At 49.1% G+C, this 18,724-nt stretch overlaps 1 protein-coding gene across 1 annotated transcript in view; it reads right to left on the minus strand.

Moving 5' to 3' along the window:
• LOC138527412 (arylamine N-acetyltransferase, pineal gland isozyme NAT-10-like) overlaps window positions 1–18,257 on the minus strand; it is a 117,539-nt gene extending 99,282 nt beyond the window's left edge. Inside the window, exon 1 of the mRNA XM_069638525.1 lies at window positions 18,036–18,257. The gene's annotated coding sequence lies outside the window, so the exon portion shown is untranslated. The remainder of the gene's footprint in view (window positions 1–18,035) is intronic.
• Between the last annotated feature and the right edge of the window lie 467 nt (window positions 18,258–18,724).

Raw genomic sequence — 18,724 nt, forward strand, 5'->3', positions numbered from 1 at the left:
AAAATGCTCAGCAGTACACTCATGAAAACATGAATGTCTGCAATGTGTCTGGACGGGAAATGCACTTTCTGCTCCACAGAGAAGGCACAACAACTGTTTGTCTCACGGCTAATGTAGCAAAATTTGCAAAATTCGATTCCTAAATGATTGTACTAGAAAAATAACATAGACAAGGTTTATGTGACTCTCACTCTGTGATGCTACTCTCTCTCTCTGTGCTGTAATTTTCTGTTTCTGCACTGTGCACCTGAACTTTCTCTCTGTGTGCTGTCACTCTCTGTTCACTGATACTCTTGTTCTGCACTGCCACTCTCTCTCTCTCTGCATGGCTTCTCTCCCTCTCTGCACTTTCATTCTCTCGCTCTATCTGTTCTCCCCCTCTGTTGTCTCTCTCTCTGCATCGTCACTCTCTCTGTGTGTTCTCACTCTCTCACTCTTTGAGTGCTGTATCTCTTTTTTTGTACTCTCACTCTCTCTATGCTGTCACTCTCTCCCTCTCCCTTTCTCTGAAGCCAATGTCTGTGTGTACTGTTAGTCTCCCTCTGTGCGGTGTCAATATATCTCTGTATGCTGTCACTTTTTTGTGCTGTGCGCTCCCTCGGCCCTACTCCCATCCCTACCTTCTATCTCTCCCTCTACCTGTGGTGTTCCCCATTGGTCTAACCTCTCGACCCTGGCTTTTCAAACAATACCTGGCAACTCTCGCCTACTGCAATTCCATTTCCTGCTCATAATTTCCAGTGCTATTCTAATGACACCCAACTCATTTTCAGGCTTCCTTCAGCCACCTCCTCTCCCTCATCTCTGATTGCCTAATCGCCATTCAAAATTGGTGTGCCGCCAACGATCTTTGTCTAAATGCCAACAAGTCTGAGATCCTCCTTATTAGTACACCTTCACCATCCTTTCCCCTCACTCCCTTGCCCGCCTCCCTGGGCCCTCCTGCTACCCCTACCTGCGAGGCTAAGAACCTCGGGGTCATCTTTGACTCCACACTTTCCTTTTCCGCACACCTCTCTGACGTCTCCAAAAAGTAAAACTTCTTACTACACCTCCTTAGAGGTACTTTGCTTTTCCTCTCCTTCCCTCAGAAGCTCACTGTCTCCCAAGCTCTGGTTCTCTTTAGGCTGGACTACTGTAACAGCCTCTTTCTAAATCTACCTGCCTCCACTCTCCGCCCTTTACAACTAATCCAAAACAGGACTGCAAGACTTGTCCTTGACCTCAAGCCCTGTATCTCTCCAGCTCGGAAATCCCTTCATTAGCTCCCAGTGGATGCAAGGATTACATTTAAAACCCTTTGCATTGTCCACAAAGCTTTCTGGGGCCTGTCTCCAAAATACCTTCAACTATCCCTCCATAAATACCTCCCCTCTTGAGCCCTTCGCTCCTCTACTTCTAGCTCCTTCAGGGTCAGTCGTTTTGCAAAACACGAGCTGGGGGTAGATCTCTGTCTCCGGTTGGTGCCTCTCTTTGGAACAGCCTCTCTGCCACCTTGAAACTTGAGGAGAACCATCTACGGTTCCGGAAGCACCTCAAGACCTTCCTCTTCGCTTCTGCCTTTGCTCCTCTTGTCCCCTGCTGATCTACTTTCTCACTCGTCACCGTGCAACTGGCCACCCTCTGTCCTCCGGGCCCAGGTACCCTCTCACCCTGCCACCCTCCTGCACTGCCTCTGGGCCACCCCTTGCACTGGGGCCTGTATCTGTACCGATACAGTCCCCTACCCACTCTTTTTCTGCACTTATCAGATACACCCTATCTGACTACCTAGCACTTTGCCACTTGCTGGCTGCACTAGCACAGTGTATCACCTTTATTTATTTATTATTTTACTTATTATTATTTATATTCCCCCCCTATTCCGCACTTTCCAATTCTCCCCCCTTTCATGCACTTTTCCCCTTTTCCCTTCCCCATGCAATTGCACATTCTCAATGTCACTGGGCCTAGTAAGATCGTTGTTTTTGTTCTCCCCTGTTCCCCTAGCTTTGCCTGGTGACACTCTGAAACACTTGTGTACGAGCACGATTAAATAAAATATCATATCACTTTCTCTCTCTCTCTCTCTCTCTCTCTCTCTCTCTCTTTCTGTCTCGCTTTCTCTCTCTCTTTCTCTCTCTCTTTCTCCAGGCAGAGGATAGGGGGTAGATCTCTCTCCTCTGCAGGTGCCTCCATCTGGAATGGCCTCCCTGCCTCTCTCAAACTTGAGCCGGACCACCTGAAGTTCCAGAAGCAGCTCAAACCTCTTCTCCACTGCTTTCTCTCTCTCCCTCGCCTGCTGACCAACCGGGCCTACCTGTCTGCTATACCGACTGGTGTACCCTCAGAGTCTCACTGAGTACCAGGCTCTTTCTTGATCAGCCACCCGTGCACTGCCTCCGGCCATGCCATACACCTAGGGGCTGTAACTGTAACCCTACAGTCCCTTGCACTACCCAGAGCCGCGCTGCCATGTTTTCACGTTCCCTTTCCCTTGCACTGCCCCCTCCCTTTGCCCTTGCACTTCTCGTTCTTGCACTATCTGAATGACACAAGGCCTAGTATGATCGTTTGTCTTGTCCTCCCTGTCTTCCCTCCCTTGTCTTTTCACGCCTAGAAGCACTTGTGTACAGGCATATTATAAATGACTTATCATATAGCATATCATGTCACTCTCTTTGAGTGCTGTATCACTCTCTGTGCGCTCACTCTCTATCTGTGCTCTCAGTCTCTCCCTCTCTGCCGCCACTCTCTCTGTGCGCTGCCAGTCTCCCTCTGTGCACTGTCACAGTCTCTTTGTCCTGTGACCCACTCACTCTCTCTCTTTGTTTTGTCTCTCTCTCTCTCTGCACTGTCATTCACGGTGCACTGTCACTCTCCCTCTGTGCACTGTCACTCTCTCCCTCTGTGTGCTGTCTCTCTCTCTCTCTCTAAGCACCGTCACTCTCTTGCTCTCTTTCTGCAGCCTCTGTCTCTCTCTGTGATGTCACTCTCTCTGTGCTCTTTCTCTTTGCTGTGACTTGCTCACTCTCTGTGCTGCCACTCTCACTTTCTGTGCTGCCACTCTCTCACTCTGTGCTGCCACTCTCTCACTCTATACGCTGTCACTCTCTCGCTCTGTACGCCATCACTCCCTCTCACTGTATGTTGTTATTCTTCCTCTGTGCACTGCCACTCTCACTCTATGTGTCCTGTCACTCTCTGTTAGCTGACACTTTTTTTTTTACTTAAAAAAACGTTTTCACATTTTCTTTTACAAAATTACTTCACTCAAGTCCAAAAATCCGCATCCCGCTATTGCTTCCTAATTCCTTCCTCGTGGTTTTCCTTATTCATGTTTTTCTGAAGTCGATGTTTTGCAAAAATTGTGTCACTGCCTGCAATTGTTTCCTTTACTCCTTCACCTTCTATTAGGTGTTTCCACCAGTATTGTTCATCATAGAAGAGTAAATCCTCAAACAGATGTAACATGTGCATAGTTCTCAATTCAGTTAAGCCCTTGCAGTTTAAGAGCAGGTGCCTTAAAGTTTCCTTGCACCCCGTTTCCTGACAAAAACAGCATTTATCAGTAGCTGATGTTCCTCTGATTGCCCTTATCTCGTTTGTCTGTAGAATGTTAAGGCGTGCCCTCAAAAATGTTTGTCGATGTTTTCTACTTGGAAAGAGCTTCAGGTATGATCTTATTTCATTTAGCTGTTTGCAAATCGGTGTTGCGTGTGCCGCTAGTTTGTATGACCCCGCTGTGTCAAGAGTCTTTATCCAATCCCAAGTTTCTATTCTTGTTGCAACTTTTGTTGGATTATGAATTAGCTCTTCTTCTGAAGATCCTATTTCTTCCAGTAATAGGGTATTTTTCCGTTGCCAATTCTTTAAAGTTTCGGAATTGACACTCTTTCTCTGCATTGTCACTCTGTCTCCGAGTAGGTTTGCTCCCTCTCTCTGTGCTGTCATTCTCTCTCTGTGGGCTCTCTCTCTCTCTCTTTCTCTCTTACTCCTACGTCCCATCCCCTTTCCTCCATATTTATGGGACATCTCTCCGTCCTCTGGGACTGGACCGGAGCACTTTGTAAAAAGCATCCACATTTTTTTTCAAAAATTTGTCCTTCCTCTCTTTCTTGCGCGGGGCCCGACACGCGGCCGTAACCCCGCCCACCTTGGCTCCGCCCCACGCATCGCCCATCAGTCCTTTTCTCCACTCATTCGGGACTGGATGCACTTGCATCCTCGGAAGATTTGCTTCCCTTTTTTCCTCTGGCTCTCACTAGCGATCGTGTACTAGTCTGTCTATGTCGTTCAAACTAGACTTTCCAGATTGTTCATCGTGCCACCGTCGTTTCACGAGGGTGGATGCTCATCCTCTTTGCATAGAGTGTTTGGGTCCGGATCACCGTTGGGACTCCTGTTTTTACTGTGACTCCCTTTCGGTCCGGGCACTTCAACGTCGGTTGGAGCGGTGGGAGGAAGTGTTCCGACAAACTCCTCCTTCACATTTACAGGCGTTCATCGACGAGAAGAAACAACGCCCGGTAAATTCTTTACTTTTCAGAGCACCCCCGCTGGGTGATACCTTTCCAGGTTCCTCTCGGGCCGGGAGGAGCGTTGATCGCTCTGTCACCGGGGTTCGCCCTGAGGTGCCTGTTGGGCCTAATAATTGTACCAGAGTTTTCTCTGAGGGTCTCTGTAAGGGGCCTGTGGATACCAGAGCACGCTGTGAGGCCCCTCCTGTGGTGGCTGTTTGGAGACCCATTTCTACTGAATCGTGGGATACCGGAGCTCGCTCTGAGGCCTCTCTGTCGGCTTCCCTCAAAAATAAGGCCAGGGTGCGCCCTGAGGCCTTGGTGGGGCTTGTTGTCACCGAACGGATGTTCGAGGCCCGCGCAGATAAGGCCGTCACCGGACGTGGGTCCGAGGTCCCTCTTTCAGAGGCTAAAGCTACCAACATTTCTGAGAAGCCTGACAAGGCCTTGCTGGTGAAGGCTGTTTCTCACCGTTCCTGCTCTTGTGGCGACACCAGATCTGTTGAGGCGGCAAAGAAGGAAAGTTTTTCTTTTACCAGTATTAACCAGGTTCTTCCTGGGAAGGCTAATTTGGCAGTCGGTTTGTCGCAGAAACATTCCAGGCCTCATAGTACCAGCTCTGCCGAGGTTCCTTATGTTAAGGCTAAAGTTAAGACCCCTGATCCATCGACGGGGACCCCTGCCTCACTTCCTCACGTGCCGCAGTTTCCCTCAGACGATGACAAAATGGCGCCCGTTCCTGCCTTGACTTTGGCGGCCATTTTGGGTGCTATCCCTACAACTACGCCATCGGCCTCAGGTGTAGGGCTTGGTTCGTTGGGTGAACATAGAGTCCCTTGTGCGCATCCTTATCGGCCAGTTTATGATTGGAACGCCCGGATGCCTCTTCCGCACAATGTTTCGTTGCCTGCTGGGTCAGCGCCTTTGATTTATGTGGACACGTCGGTGGAGGGGCCAGTTTGGCACCCATCCCCGTTACATCCCTGGACTTGTCCACCTCATGAGAGGCCTCCTCAGGTTCCAAGGCAGTCCCCGGAGGACACTTTTTTCGGTAAATTTCAAACGCTCATGCGTGCCGACCACATGAGGGAATATTTCAAAGGGCTTTTCAGGGAGATATGTCCGCCCGCGCCTCCGGCCGCACCCGTTCCTCTGGTGGTTCCGTCGGCGCCTCCCTTGCCTACGGTGCCTTCCCCGACTCTTACGTCTTTGCCCCCAATTGTCCCTCGTGGACAAGGCAGCGCCCGACACTGCTCAGCAGGATCCTGACCTGTCGGATGACGCGCTAGGCGATCAGGACAACAAGGACTTGCCCCGCTCTATTAGAGTTTTTCATGACCGGGTACTGGACATGATGCGCTTCTTAGATGTTCCGGTGCCTGAGGCACCCGCTCCACAGGAGGGCGTGCTTTCTGGGGCATTCACCCTGTCTCTTTTGGAGCGTACCGGCCTGTTCTTGCAGAAGGACGTGCTGGCCGAGGTCCGCAGGGTATGGAAAAAGCCACACTCTGGACTTTTCGTCAATAAGGAAAATTGACGCGAGATACAGGCTGCATTCTTCGGAAGAGGTGGCCCTGTCATCTTGTCCGCCCCCCTCCTCCACAGTGGTGGCTGTGGCCACTTTGCAGTCCAGGCCTGCAGCATCCTCTTCCACGATGGCTACGCAGGTTCAGGGAAAGGAGGAAAGCTCCTTGACTCCCTTTGGAGAAAAATCTTTGCCAACTCGGCTTTGCAGCTCAGGCAGGCCAATGCCGAACTGGTGTTAGCGGGGGCTAATATGCAGATGTGGAAAGGTCTGTCTGACAAGGTGTTGGACCTTCCGTTTGATGGTAAGGAGCTCTTTCATTCTACAACAGATGTAGAGCTCACCAAGACGAAGGATAGCACTCAGACAGCTAAGTCCTTGTCTGTCCTTGTTAAGGCCCCTTTCAAAACCCAGAGACCATTGTCCCAAAGACGACCCTCCTCTGGCCTTAGGAGCTTCTTCGACAGGAAATCTCGCAGAGTGGATACCCCTTTGGGGAATAACCGCCGTAGGCAACAACGTACTCAGTTTTTCTCCCGCTCCTCAGCCTCAGGTGGTAACACCACCGAAAAACCTACTAAATGAGGGTTCTCTGCGCTCGCACGAGACCCCGGTGGGAGGACGCATTGCGTTTCATTGGGAGGCGTGGCAGACCATCACCGAAGACAGATGGGTCTTGTCAGTCGCTCGGGCGGGCTTCCACTTACCCCTACCCCCTACCCCACCCCTCAACCCTCCTTTGCAGCTGTCAGGCTTGCCCTCCCTCAAAGCCGAGGTTCAGAGACTTCTGGACCTCAGAGCTGTGGAACCCGTTCCCCTCGGGGAGCGAGGGGAGGGCTTCTACTCCCAGCTGTTTACGGTGCCCAAACCCAACCAGGCTGGCCTGCGCACCATCCTAGACCTTCCTCAGTTCAATCTTTTCCTACCGCAAGAGAAATTCAAGATGATCACGCCCAGCCAGATACGGTCCTCCTTGCAGATGGGCGATTGGCTCAGTGTGGTGGATCTTCAGGATGCGTACATGCATATCCTGATTTGGAATCCACACAGGAGATATCTCTGTTTCTCTTTGGGAGAGGAGCACTTCCAGTTTCGAGTGCTTCCTTTTGGCCTCAGTTTGGCGCTGCGTGTCTTCACGAAGATGATGTCGGTGATTGCGGCCTATCTTCGTCTGCAGGGTATCCATGTGTATCGTATTTGGACGATTGGCTCTTACGCAGCCCTTGTCTGTTGAAAGCAGCGGGCAGTCTTCAGTCTCTCCTTCAGCTCCTATTCCATCTTGGGCTGTCGATGAACTGGCGGAAATCTTCCATGACGGTCTCGCAGGACTTGATTTTCCTGGGTTTTCGCTGGAACACGATCGACTGCAGAGTGTACCTGACCGGGGACAGGATGGCGGATCCGTTAGCCACGTGTCAGATGTTTGCGCAGTCGGAAAGCATGTCAGCCTGGTGGTTCCAGAGGCTTCTGGGCCTCATGGCCTCATGCGTGTTGGCTCTTGGCTCACGCATGAGGCTCGTCTTCTCTTCTCAAGATGAGGCAGACTCAAATGGCTCTTCGGAGTTCTTGGCGTCAGGCTGTGGACCAGTGGACCTGGAGTGGTGGTCATCTCTCAGCAACCTGTTGGTGGGTGCGGGGTTACAGGACCCTGCCACTACGGTGACGATCACAACGGACTCCTCCCTCCTTAAGTGGGGTGCGACATTAGATCTTCTTCAGGTCTCAGATCTCTAGTCGCCTCAGGACAAGCTCCTCCACATAAATCATCTAGAGCTTCTGGCGATCTTCCTAACGCTTAGGGCGTTCAGACGGATCATTGCCAACAAGGTGGTCCGCATACGTACGGACAATGTGGTGTCAATGTACTACATCAACAAACAAGGGGGAACCAAGTGTCCCCCCCCCTCGTGGACCTGTCCATCCAGATTTGGGAGTCGGCCGTGCTTCATGGTGTTTGGCTGCTTGCAGTGCACATCCCGGGCCAGCTGAATGTCACAGCGGATGCCCTCAGCCGACGGACAGTGGTCAGCTACGAGTGGGAGTTGAAGGCAGAGGTCCCCTCATGGATTTTCTTGCGTTGGAGCACACCAGAGGTGGACCTCTTTGCTACGGCGGCAAACAAGAAGCTTCCTCATTATGCCTCCAGAGGGGGGCTGGGAGCCACCTCTCTGGGGGATGCTCTCGAGATTCCATGGCACAACATGAGAGCTTACACCTTCCCGCCTCTGCCTCTAGTCCATCGGGCAATTTGGAAGCTGAAGAACTCAGTGAACTGTTCCCTCCTACTCATAGCCCCATGGTGGCCGGCCAGGTTTTGGTTCTCAGAACTTCAACACCTGTCGATGTGTCCACCGATCAGGTTACCAGTGACCCCCGATCTTCTTCATCAAGGGGAACAGCAGCTGTGGCACCCCTCCCCACAATCACTCAGCTTGGCAGCATGGTGCCCGGGTTCAATTCTTTACAACATCTTAACTTGTCTGTGGATAACATGCGTATTATCCAGGCAGCCAGGAAACCCTCGACTAGGTCCCAATACAGAAGTAAATGGCTCAGGTTCTGTCATTGCTGTTTGGGAAAGCGGTTGGACCCAAGGGAGGCTACGGTTGACACGGTGCTGTCCTTCGTATCCTTCCTAGCAGAGTCGGGTGTTCACGCTCTGTCATGCAGGACTTACCTTTCAGCGGTCTCTGCTTATCTTTCTATGGACCAATGTTCTTACTCTTTGTGTAATCCAGTGGTTAAGAGGCATTTTGCAGGCTTGACACGCCTCTACCCTCCAGTTCGTACTCCGCACCCGCAGTGGGATCTAAATGTAGTCCTCACGGCGTTGTGCCATAAGCCCTTTGAACCCATGGCCAAGGTAGACCTCAAGTACCAATCCTGGAAAGTGTCCTTTTTGGTCGCCGTTACGTCAGCAAGGCGGGTGAGTGAGCTCCAGGCCTTGTCGGTGGAGCATCCCTTCTTGGTCTTTCACGAGGATAAGGTAGTCCTACGGACGAATCCTGCTTTCCTTCCGATGGTGGTAACTGAATTCCATCTGAACCAGTCGATCTCCCTTCTGGTCTTTTTACCTCTGAGGCAGAAAGGGTTCTTCATTGTCTTAATGTCAGAAAGGCTCTTAAGTTCTATCTGGACAGAACATCCAAGCTTAGGAGTTCTTCTCAACTATTTGTGACTTTTGGTAACCCTCAGGGTGAGAAGGCGTCTAAGGCGACTATTTCCCAGTGGATCGCCGCCTTAAGAAAGACGTGAAAGACGCATTACGGAGTCTTTCACCGTCCAAGGGCTGAAACCTCCTAAAAGTATTCATGCACACCTGGTGTGGGGCAAAGCAGCCGCGGTTGCTTTTCAGAAATATGTCCCCTGGGAGTCCATTGCTAGCCTCTCCATCTGCTTTTTGTAAGCATTTTTGTCTTGACATGAGCTCAAGAGCTGATGCTCATTTTGGTCAGGCTGTGCTGAAGAACCTTTTTCAATAATGGGTATTTCCATCCACCCGTAGTTCCTATTAGGAGTGCTTGGGAATCTCCCATAAGTATGAAGGAAAGGGGACGGGACTTAGGAGTATAACCAGGTTACTCACCGTAGTGACCACCTTACTCCTAGTCCATAGTCCCCTTTCCTCCATATGCCCGCCCGCCGTCCCCTCTAATAAGGTTCCTCTGTTATTGCTAATAGGTCTTTGACCTAGCGATAGAAAAGGACTGATGGGCGATGCGCAGGGCGTAGCCAAGGTGGGTGGGGTTACGGCCGCGTGCCCGGCCCTGCGCAAGAAAGAGAGGAAGGACACATTTTTGAAAAAAATGTTTGGATGCTTTTTACAAAGTGCTCCGGTCCCGTCCCACAGGACAGAGAGATGTCCCATAAGTATGGAGGAAAGGGGACTATGGACTAGGAGTAAGGTGGTCACCACGGTGAGTAACCTGGTTATTCTCTGTGCAGTCTCTCTCTATGCCCTGTCACTCTGTGCACTGTCACTCTCTCACTTTGTGTGCTGCGCTCTCACTCTCTTAGTGTGCTCTATCTCTCTCTCTGTGCTCTCACTCTCTCTGTGGTGTCCCTCTCTCCTTCTCTCTCTCTCTGCTGCCACGCTCTCTGTGCGCTGTCAGTCTCTCTGTGCTTTGACCCTCTCTCACTCTCTCTTTGTTTTGTCTGTCCCTCTTTCTCTATGCAATGCCCCTCCCTCACTCTCTCTCTCTGCACTATCTCTCTGTGCTGTCTCTCTCTCTTTCTCTCTCTGTGATGTCACTCTCTCTCCCTCTGTGCACTGTCAATCTTCATCGCTCTGCACATCAGTCTCTCTTTCTGTTCTGTCACTCTCTCTGTGCACTGCCACTCTCTCTCTGAGCGCTTTCACACTTTCTCAGTGTGCTATCATTCTGTCTCTCTGTGTGCTTTCTCTCTCTGCTGCATGCTGTCACTCTCCCTCTGTGCACTGTCACTCCCTCACTCTGCATGCTAGAACTCTCTCATCTGCTTTGTGCTGTCACTCTCTCTTTGTTTAGTCTCTCTGTGATGTCCCTCTCTCTCTCTCTCTCTTTGCACTATCTCTCTGTGCTCTGTCACTCTCTCTCTGCACTGTCACTCTCCCTTTGTGCACTGTCACTCTCTACCGCTGTGTGTTGTCTCTCTCTCTCTCTCTCTATGCACTGTCACTCTCTTGCTCTCTTTCTGCAGCCTCTGTCTCTCTCTGTGATGTCACTCGCTGTGTGCAATGTTACTATCTCTGTTGTCTGTCTGTCTCTCTATCTGCTGTGACTCGCTCACTCTTTGTGCTGCCACTTTCTCTTTTTCTCTCTGTGCTGCCACTCTCTCTCTCTGTAAGGTCACTATCTCTCTCTGTACGCTGTCACTCTCTTACTCTGTACGCTGTCACACTCTCGCTCTCTGCATGCTTTTATTCTTCCTCTGTGCACTGCCCTCTATGTGTGCTGTCACTCTCTGTTCGCTGACACTCTCACTCTGCATTCTCACTCTCTCTGTCTCTGAGTGGGTTCGCTCCTTCTCTCTGTGCTGTCATTCTCTGTGTGCCCTCTCTCTTTCTCTGTGCGGTGTCCCTCTCTGCCCTGTCACTCGGTGCACTGTCACTCACTCTCTCTTTGCTCTCACTCAGTGTGCTGTATCTCTCTCTATGTGCTCTCACTCTCTCCCTCCCTCCCTCTCTCTCTGCTGCCACTCCCTCTGTGTGCTGTCAGTCTCCCTCTGTGCGCTATCAGAGTTTTTCTGTGCTGTGACCCACTCTCCTTCTCTTTCTGGGCGCTGTCACACTTTCTCTGTCATCATTCCGTCTCTCTGTGTGCTCTCTCATCTGCTGTTTGCTGTCAGTCTCTCTCTGTGCACTGCCCCCCTCTCTCTCTGCACGCTGGGACTCTCTCTCATCTTCTGTGTGCTGTCACCATCTCATCTCTGTAAACCATCTCTCTCTCTGCACTGTCACTCACTGTCACTCTCCCTCTGTGCACTGTCACTCTCTCATTCTCTTTCTGCAGCCTCTCTCTCTCTCTCTCTCTCTCTGTGGGGGGCACGCTCTCTCTCTGTGCTGCCACTCTCTCTCTCTGTATGGTCACTATCTCTCTATGTACGTTGTCACTCTCTCGCTCTGCACGCTGTCATGCTCCCTCTCTGTATACTGTTATTCTCCCGATGTGCACTGCCACTGTCACTCTATGTGCGCTGACACGCTCCCTCTGCTTTGTCACTCTGTCTCTGTGTGGGTTCTCTCCCTCTATCTGAGCTGTCATTCTCTCTGTGTGCTCTCTCTCTCGGGGTCTCTCTCTCTCTGCCCTGTCACTCTCTGTGTACTACCATTCTCTCTCTGTGTTCTCACTCGCTGACTCTCTTTGTGTGCTGTATCTCTCTCTGGTATCCAGTGATTTTACTGGAAAACATGTTGAATTTTTACCGAAGAAAAGCCATCAATAAAATACAGATTTAAAAAAAAATAATAATAATTATATATATATATATATATATATATATATGGGAAAGTAATTGCTTTCTCTCCCAGGGGGGATGGCACACAATAGAACAAAGTCGAACGCCAGCAGATGGCTCCTTTCTAATAATTCATCAAAAGCACGGCCATAGGATCCTTAAAGTATCCAGTTTATTCAGCATGAAAAAACAAAACACGGTACAACGCATTTCACAGCACCCATGCTGCTTAATCATGTACAAATTATATATATATATATATATATATATATATATATATATATATATATATATATATATATATATATGGAGGCGGTAAGGGGTTAGACGGGTGGGGAGGGGTTTGAAGTGGGGTTAAAACATAGGGAAACTGGCTTGTTTTCAGTAAAATCACAGGTAACCTCTCTCTCTGCTGTTTCTCATTCTGCCGCCACCCTCTCTGTGCACTGTCAGTCTCCCTCTGTGCACGGTCACTCTCTCTCTCTGTGCTGTGGTCCTCTCTCGCTCTCTTTTTGGGCTGTCACTCTTTCTGCACTGTCATTTCTCTGCTGTCACTCTCTCCCTCTGCACTGTCACATGTTCTCTATGTGCTGTGTGAGAAACCCAAAGGTGTCTCACTTACTAATACTCGGGGATCTGTCGTCCAGGTTTCCAGGATACGGCCATTGCTATTGGATCCAGTTCCTGGGGGTGGATCACCTGGGCGTAGCGTCTTCTGGGAGTGGAAGTGGGACACCGAGGGTGAGACGCGGTATCCCCTTCCCTGTAAGACCTTTTCCCCATCCTACCTTGTAGGATATTTAGAAGCTCTCCCCCCCCCCTTTTTTCCCACACAAACACTTTCTTACAAGGTAATAGACAACAGACTAACACCAGAGCCATTTACCTGACATGTCCCAATACACGGGTCAGGCAGAGTCAGGAAATTGACAATAATCATGCACACCTGACGGCTCTTTACCTTCCCCACAGGGATAAAAGGCTGAGCACGAAAGCGCACTTCGAGCAAGGCCGACCGCACAAGGAGACAGCTACACCAAACTGGCAGTTCAAACGCAGAAGAAAGGCGATGAGACCTGGAAGGACAGCGAAGGAGGAGTGTCCTTTGGCCTTTTCAAGTCAGACCTCCCAAGCCTCCGAAAGGGAAATCATAAGACCGGGAGCTACGGCTGGCGTGCGAAGCAGCAGACGTCAATGGTACACAGGTGCCTCCCGCTTTGATAACACAGGCGGAGAGGCAAGCTGGCTACTGTGGTACTATCCTTAACTCCAGAGAACAAAGAAGCCAACAGGTTCAGCAAAGCTGGTGAGTCGGAGGAAGCTGATAGTAAACCAAACTGTGTTGAGCCCAAGGTTGCAAGTGGCAAAAATGTTAACGCAAGGATTACGAGAGAAAAAGAACTTGTGTATGTGTTTGAACTTTAAAGAAAGCCCATTTGAGGTCCAGGTGCAGAGGGGTCCGGCGCCACGTGGGCGCTCATTCGAAAGACTGACCGGGACCTGTTCTTTGAAACTACGAGAACCAGAAGACCCTAGGAAAGGGTGGCGCGAGTCATCAGAGTGGTCCTACAAGGGTCACGTCAAATCCTTTGTACAAGCAAAAGTCTCTGACCCGTTGCCCAAGGAAAGCTAGGGGAAGGGAACCATGCTTTCCGATAAGATTGTGAACTGTGGATTAAAGCAAGCGTGAACCCGACAGAAGGATGCCGAAAAAAAAGCTAGGAGAAGGAAAACCCTTCTATCTGATGAACTGAGCAATATATGAACTGCGAAAGAAATGCATGAAATGTGTTAAGAATACATCAACAGTATTAAAGAAAGGCCATAGTGAACCAGACAGAGGGAGGCCCAAATTGCAAAGACGATGTGAGCCCGGCAGAGGGAGATCCTAGGGGTGAAGCACATCGCCCATGGTGCAAGTTCACCAAGAGAACTTGTGTTTGTTTGTTCCTTTGAATCAGCCAGCCTTCTAAGGCAGCGGACTTTTGCAAGAAGGAGACTTAGCCTCTGAAGGTTTCTGATATTGTTGAACTGAACTGTGAATCTCGTGCTGACGATGCCAAGGAGTGTGCTGTACTTGAGAGTCCCGCCTTGTCCCGTGCTTCAAACGTGGGGAAGGGAGACCCAACATTACCATCCTGGCTTTCATTTTGTGAACACTTCTTTCTTTTCTGGTGAACATTATCCCCCACTCTTTTTGTAATTTAGCAGTAAGGATTGGCAATAGTTTTATTTTAGTATTGGCCCTTTTTATTTGATAAGACGCCACTAGTACTGCCTTATTATTATTTGATGGTGGTAGCTTGCACCCATCTTAGATTTAGGTTTAGATTAGGCTTTAATCTCACCCATTATAAAAAAAACACCCTTGAACTTCGATAACTTGTGTCTGTCTTTACTGTTGCCACCATTAGTTCCTTACAGCTTTCACTTTCCATCTCTATGAACTTCGACTCTCACTCTCTGTGTGCTGCGGCACTCTCTTTTTCTCTGTGTGCTGTCAGAGTTGGTGTACATGGTCTGTTTTAATGTAATAGCCCAGTTGCTTATATCTAGTAATGGGCAAAACCCAGACCAGTTATTTCACCAAGTTCCCCACAGTAAAGTATCAACAAGGCTGATGTCTTTTTCCTGGCCATACAATTCATAGACTGCCTTTAGAGTGGTTTTGATTTGTTTGTGGGGCCAGGATTTGCTACACATCTGCAGCACATTTGTGAGTGTGTAAAAGATAGCTCAGCTGGTTAAATCACCTGTTACTGAGGTGTTCTGTAGTGAGCATGAGGTAGCTTTTGAAAAAGGATGAGAAGTTTAAGAATATTGCAGAAGTTATCGAAACCTAAAGTAATTATCCCCCAATACCAATAATTGGTGAGCTAGTCGTTTTGCAAAGGTTCGTTATTTTAAAGGACTCTCTCTCTCTGCTTTCACTCTCTCTCTGTGCTAACACTCTCCCTTTGCACTGTCTCTCACTCTCTGTGCACTGTCACTCTCTTGCTGTGCACTGTCACTCTCTCTTCTGTGCACTATAACTCTGCCTCTGTGCGAGTCATCCTCTCTCTCCAGGTTTGTGGTTTTAAAGGTTTCTTTCTCTCTCTCTGTATTATCACTTTCTCTCTGTGCAATGACACTTTCTCCCTCTGTCTCGTTGCTGTAACTTTATCAGTGCGCGGTCACTCTCTTTTCTATGTACTCTGTCACACACTCTGTGTGCTGTCACTCTCTTGCTCTCTGCAATGTCTTACTCTCTCTATCCCTCTGGACTGTCACTCTCTCTCCCTTTGTGCACTGAACTACTCTCTCCCCTCTGCAGTCAGTCTTCCTCACGCTCTCTGCGTTCTGTCAATCTCTCGCTGCAGTCTCTTGCTGTCCTGTCACTCTATCTGTGCACTGTCATACTCTTGTTGTATGCTGACACTCTCTGTACACTGCCTCTCTCTCTCTCTCTCTCTCTCTCTATGCACTGTAATTCTCCCTCTGTGCTATATATTTCTATCTGTGCGCTGATACTCTTTGTGCGCTGACTGACACTGTGCACTGTCACTTTCTCATTCCCTTTCTCATTCTCTTTTTGGTCTCTCTCTCTCTTCGGCTGTTACACTCCATCTCTTTCTCTGTGCTATCACTCTCTCCGTGTTGTCACTCTCTCTGTACTGTCACTCTCTGTGCTCTCTCTCTCGCCGTCTGCTGTCACTATCTCTCGGTGTTCCGTCACTCTGCCTCCCTGTGTGCTGTCACTATCTCTCTGCATTGTCAGTCCCTCTCTCTGTATGATGTCACTCTTATGTTCTATGTCCACTGTCACACTCTCTCTCTCTACACAGTCACTCCCTATATCTCGCTGTCTGTGTCCTGTCAAACTCTTTCTCTGTGCTATCACCTTCTCTTTGTGCGCTGACACTCTCTGTGCACTGTCACTTTCTGACTCTCTGTTCGGTTTCTCTCTCTGTACATCACTCTCTGTGCACACTTTCACGCCATGTGCTGTCACTCTCTCTGTGCTGTCACTCTCTGTTCTGTCTCTCTTATTCTCTACACGATACGACTCTCTCGTTCTCTGTGCTATCACTTTCTCTCTGTGCTGTCACCCTCTCTTTCTCTGTGCTGTCACTACGCGTACATGGTCACTCTCTATGTGTTGTTCTCTGTGTGCTGTCACTATCTCTCTGTGCTGTCACTCACTGCGCTGACGCTCTCTGCACTGTCACTACCTATCTCTGTCCCCCGTAACTACCTCTCTCTGTGCGTGTCACTCTCTCAAGGTTCATTGTTTTAAAGTTTTCTCTCGCTCTCTCACTATCTCTCTCTCTGTACTGTCACTTTCTCACTCTCTGTTTGGTCTCTAGCTCTCTCTGTGCACTGTCACTCTCGCTCTGTGCACTGTCACTCTCTCTTGCTCTTTCAGTGCGCTATCACTCTCTCTCCCTCTTTGTGCTGTCACACTCACTCTACACAGCCAGACCCCTCCATCTGAGCACTATAACTCTCTCTCTCTCTCTCTCTCTTTCTCTCTCTGCACTGTCACACTCATGCTGTAGCTGACACTATCTGTGCAGTCACTCGCTTTTTCTGTGCACTGTAACTCTCTGTGCTATCACTTTCTCTCTCTCTGTGCACTGTCACTTTCTCACTCTCTGTTCGGTCTCTCTCTTTGCACTGTCACTCTCTATCGCTGCACTGTCAGTCTCTCTGTGCGGTCACTCTATGTGTGCTGTCACTCTCTGTACCGTCTCTCTCTGCGCTGTTAATCACTCTCTCTGTGCGCTGTCACACTCTCTCTCTTTCTCTGCACAATCACTCCCTCTCTAGCTTTCTCTCTGTCGCGTCATTCTCTCTGTGCACAGTCTCGCTCTGTGTAACTATCAATGTCCCCATCACTGTGCGCTGACACGCTCTCTGTTTGTCTGTGCACTGTCACTTTCTCACCCTCTCTGTTCGATCTCTCTCGTTCTCTGTGTGCTGTCTCTCTCTCTCTCTCTGTTCTGTCAATCTCTGTGCCCTGTAACTCTCTGTGCGCAGTTGCTCTTTCTGCACTGCCCCACACTCTCTCTGTATGATGTCATTTCTTCTCTCTGTATGCTGTCACTCTCTCTATGTTCGCTGTCACTCTGTCTCTCTGCGCTATAACCCTCTATGTCTTGTTGCGCTGTCACTATTTTCTTTGTGTGCTCTCACTCTCTCTATGGGCTGTCACTCTCTCTCTATGGGCTGTTACTCTCGCTCTCTCTGAGCTAACTCTCTATATACATCTTTGTCTCTGTGCTGTAACTGCCTCTGCCGCTTTTCACCATTCGTCCTCACACCCTTACTCTCCCTCTGGCCCTGCCACCCTTGAAGATATCCCCTCTTTCACCCTCATTGCATTTTATCCAACTCTCACCTTTGCTTGCATTTCTTACTGTTTCACTCATCCTTCCTCTCACACCCTTGCTTTTTCTCTAACCCTTTCTTGCTCATATTTGCTGTAGCTCTCAATGCTTCCTCCATGTCTCTATTTCCCGCCTCATTCTCTTGCACACCTGCATCCCTTCTCGCATCCTCCCTTGCAATTTCCACCTTGCAACCCGGCGCCTGTAAATGCAAACTGCAAAGAACAGCAGTAAATGCCAACACTACCTGCTTTGCCAGGCTGTTTCTAATGCTCGTATCTGGATTGACCTGGCGTTCCATGTTATATTTACAAGATTAACAAAACGCATCATACATGCTGCCTGCTATGTCTGTTCATGGCAGACTACATATGCACGGATTCCTTTAGAATCAACCTTTTTTTGCAAATGAAAAAAAAATGTATATTGAAAAGGAATCCAATGCATTTCCACGCAGATCAAAATCGTTTATCAGTAGTGACGTTGGATTTTTAACAGAAAGTGAGTCCAGGTGGTGGATTCAATAATTATAATTCAATCTCAAGCGGCATGTTACAACCCCATTAAACTGCACATTGCCTAAAAACAATGCGTAACACATCTTAATCACATTTCAGTCACTGCTTTACGCACCATTTGGTAGAACCACCATCACGAACATTTCCCCCAAAGTGTTTAGATTCCGGGCGAATGACACAAACTTACTAGCAAAAGAGTTCATGATTCTCAGAGCAGCTGTTTCACTTTCGAGAGCCGATGCACACCGGAAGTACGTTTGCCTGCGGCTGTGAGTCAGTTTGCGGCGTTTCAGCGGAAACACGTATTATTTTTCCCCAGCCCAGACAGGAGACTGGTGCTTACACAAAGCAGCGCTGTCCAGATGGTGTGCGGTAGTTCTTCCAGGACAAGCTGACCTTTGGATCGGCAGCCTCCAAAGAAAAGCTCCTCCTTCCGGGCCAATATGGGAGGAGACTTGGGCCGGTCAAAAGTGCATTGACAACATATGCCTGCTGTGTTGTGTGTTCCTTGTAAGAAATGCCACTATTTAACTGCTGACATTGAGATACAGGTGTCACTGGCTGAAGTGTGGCATTTCGTTTTAACCAAATGTATCAATTTTGTGCAGAGCAGTTTGAATAATAATGACGAAGGCAATCTATTCAAACTAAAATAACTGAAAACAGACGTAAAATAAATTCTACAATTGAGTGGTGCTTTTTATATGCAGGATTAAGGGGACATAGTGGGGCCATTTTTTTAAAAGTGGTAAACGCATGGAGTGGCCCACCGGCATTAGCGCTTACCAGCACTTGGGCCTCTCATCATGCAATTCCAACGTTTGCTAGATGAAGTGCAAAAGAAAGTTTTAAAATAAGCGAAATCCCCTTAATATT

Source organism: Ambystoma mexicanum, chromosome 1q (assembly GCF_040938575.1).
Source record: "Ambystoma mexicanum isolate Mex_15411 chromosome 1q, UKY_AmexF1_1, whole genome shotgun sequence".
In the NCBI taxonomy this organism is placed as follows: Eukaryota; Metazoa; Chordata; class Amphibia; order Caudata; family Ambystomatidae; genus Ambystoma; species Ambystoma mexicanum.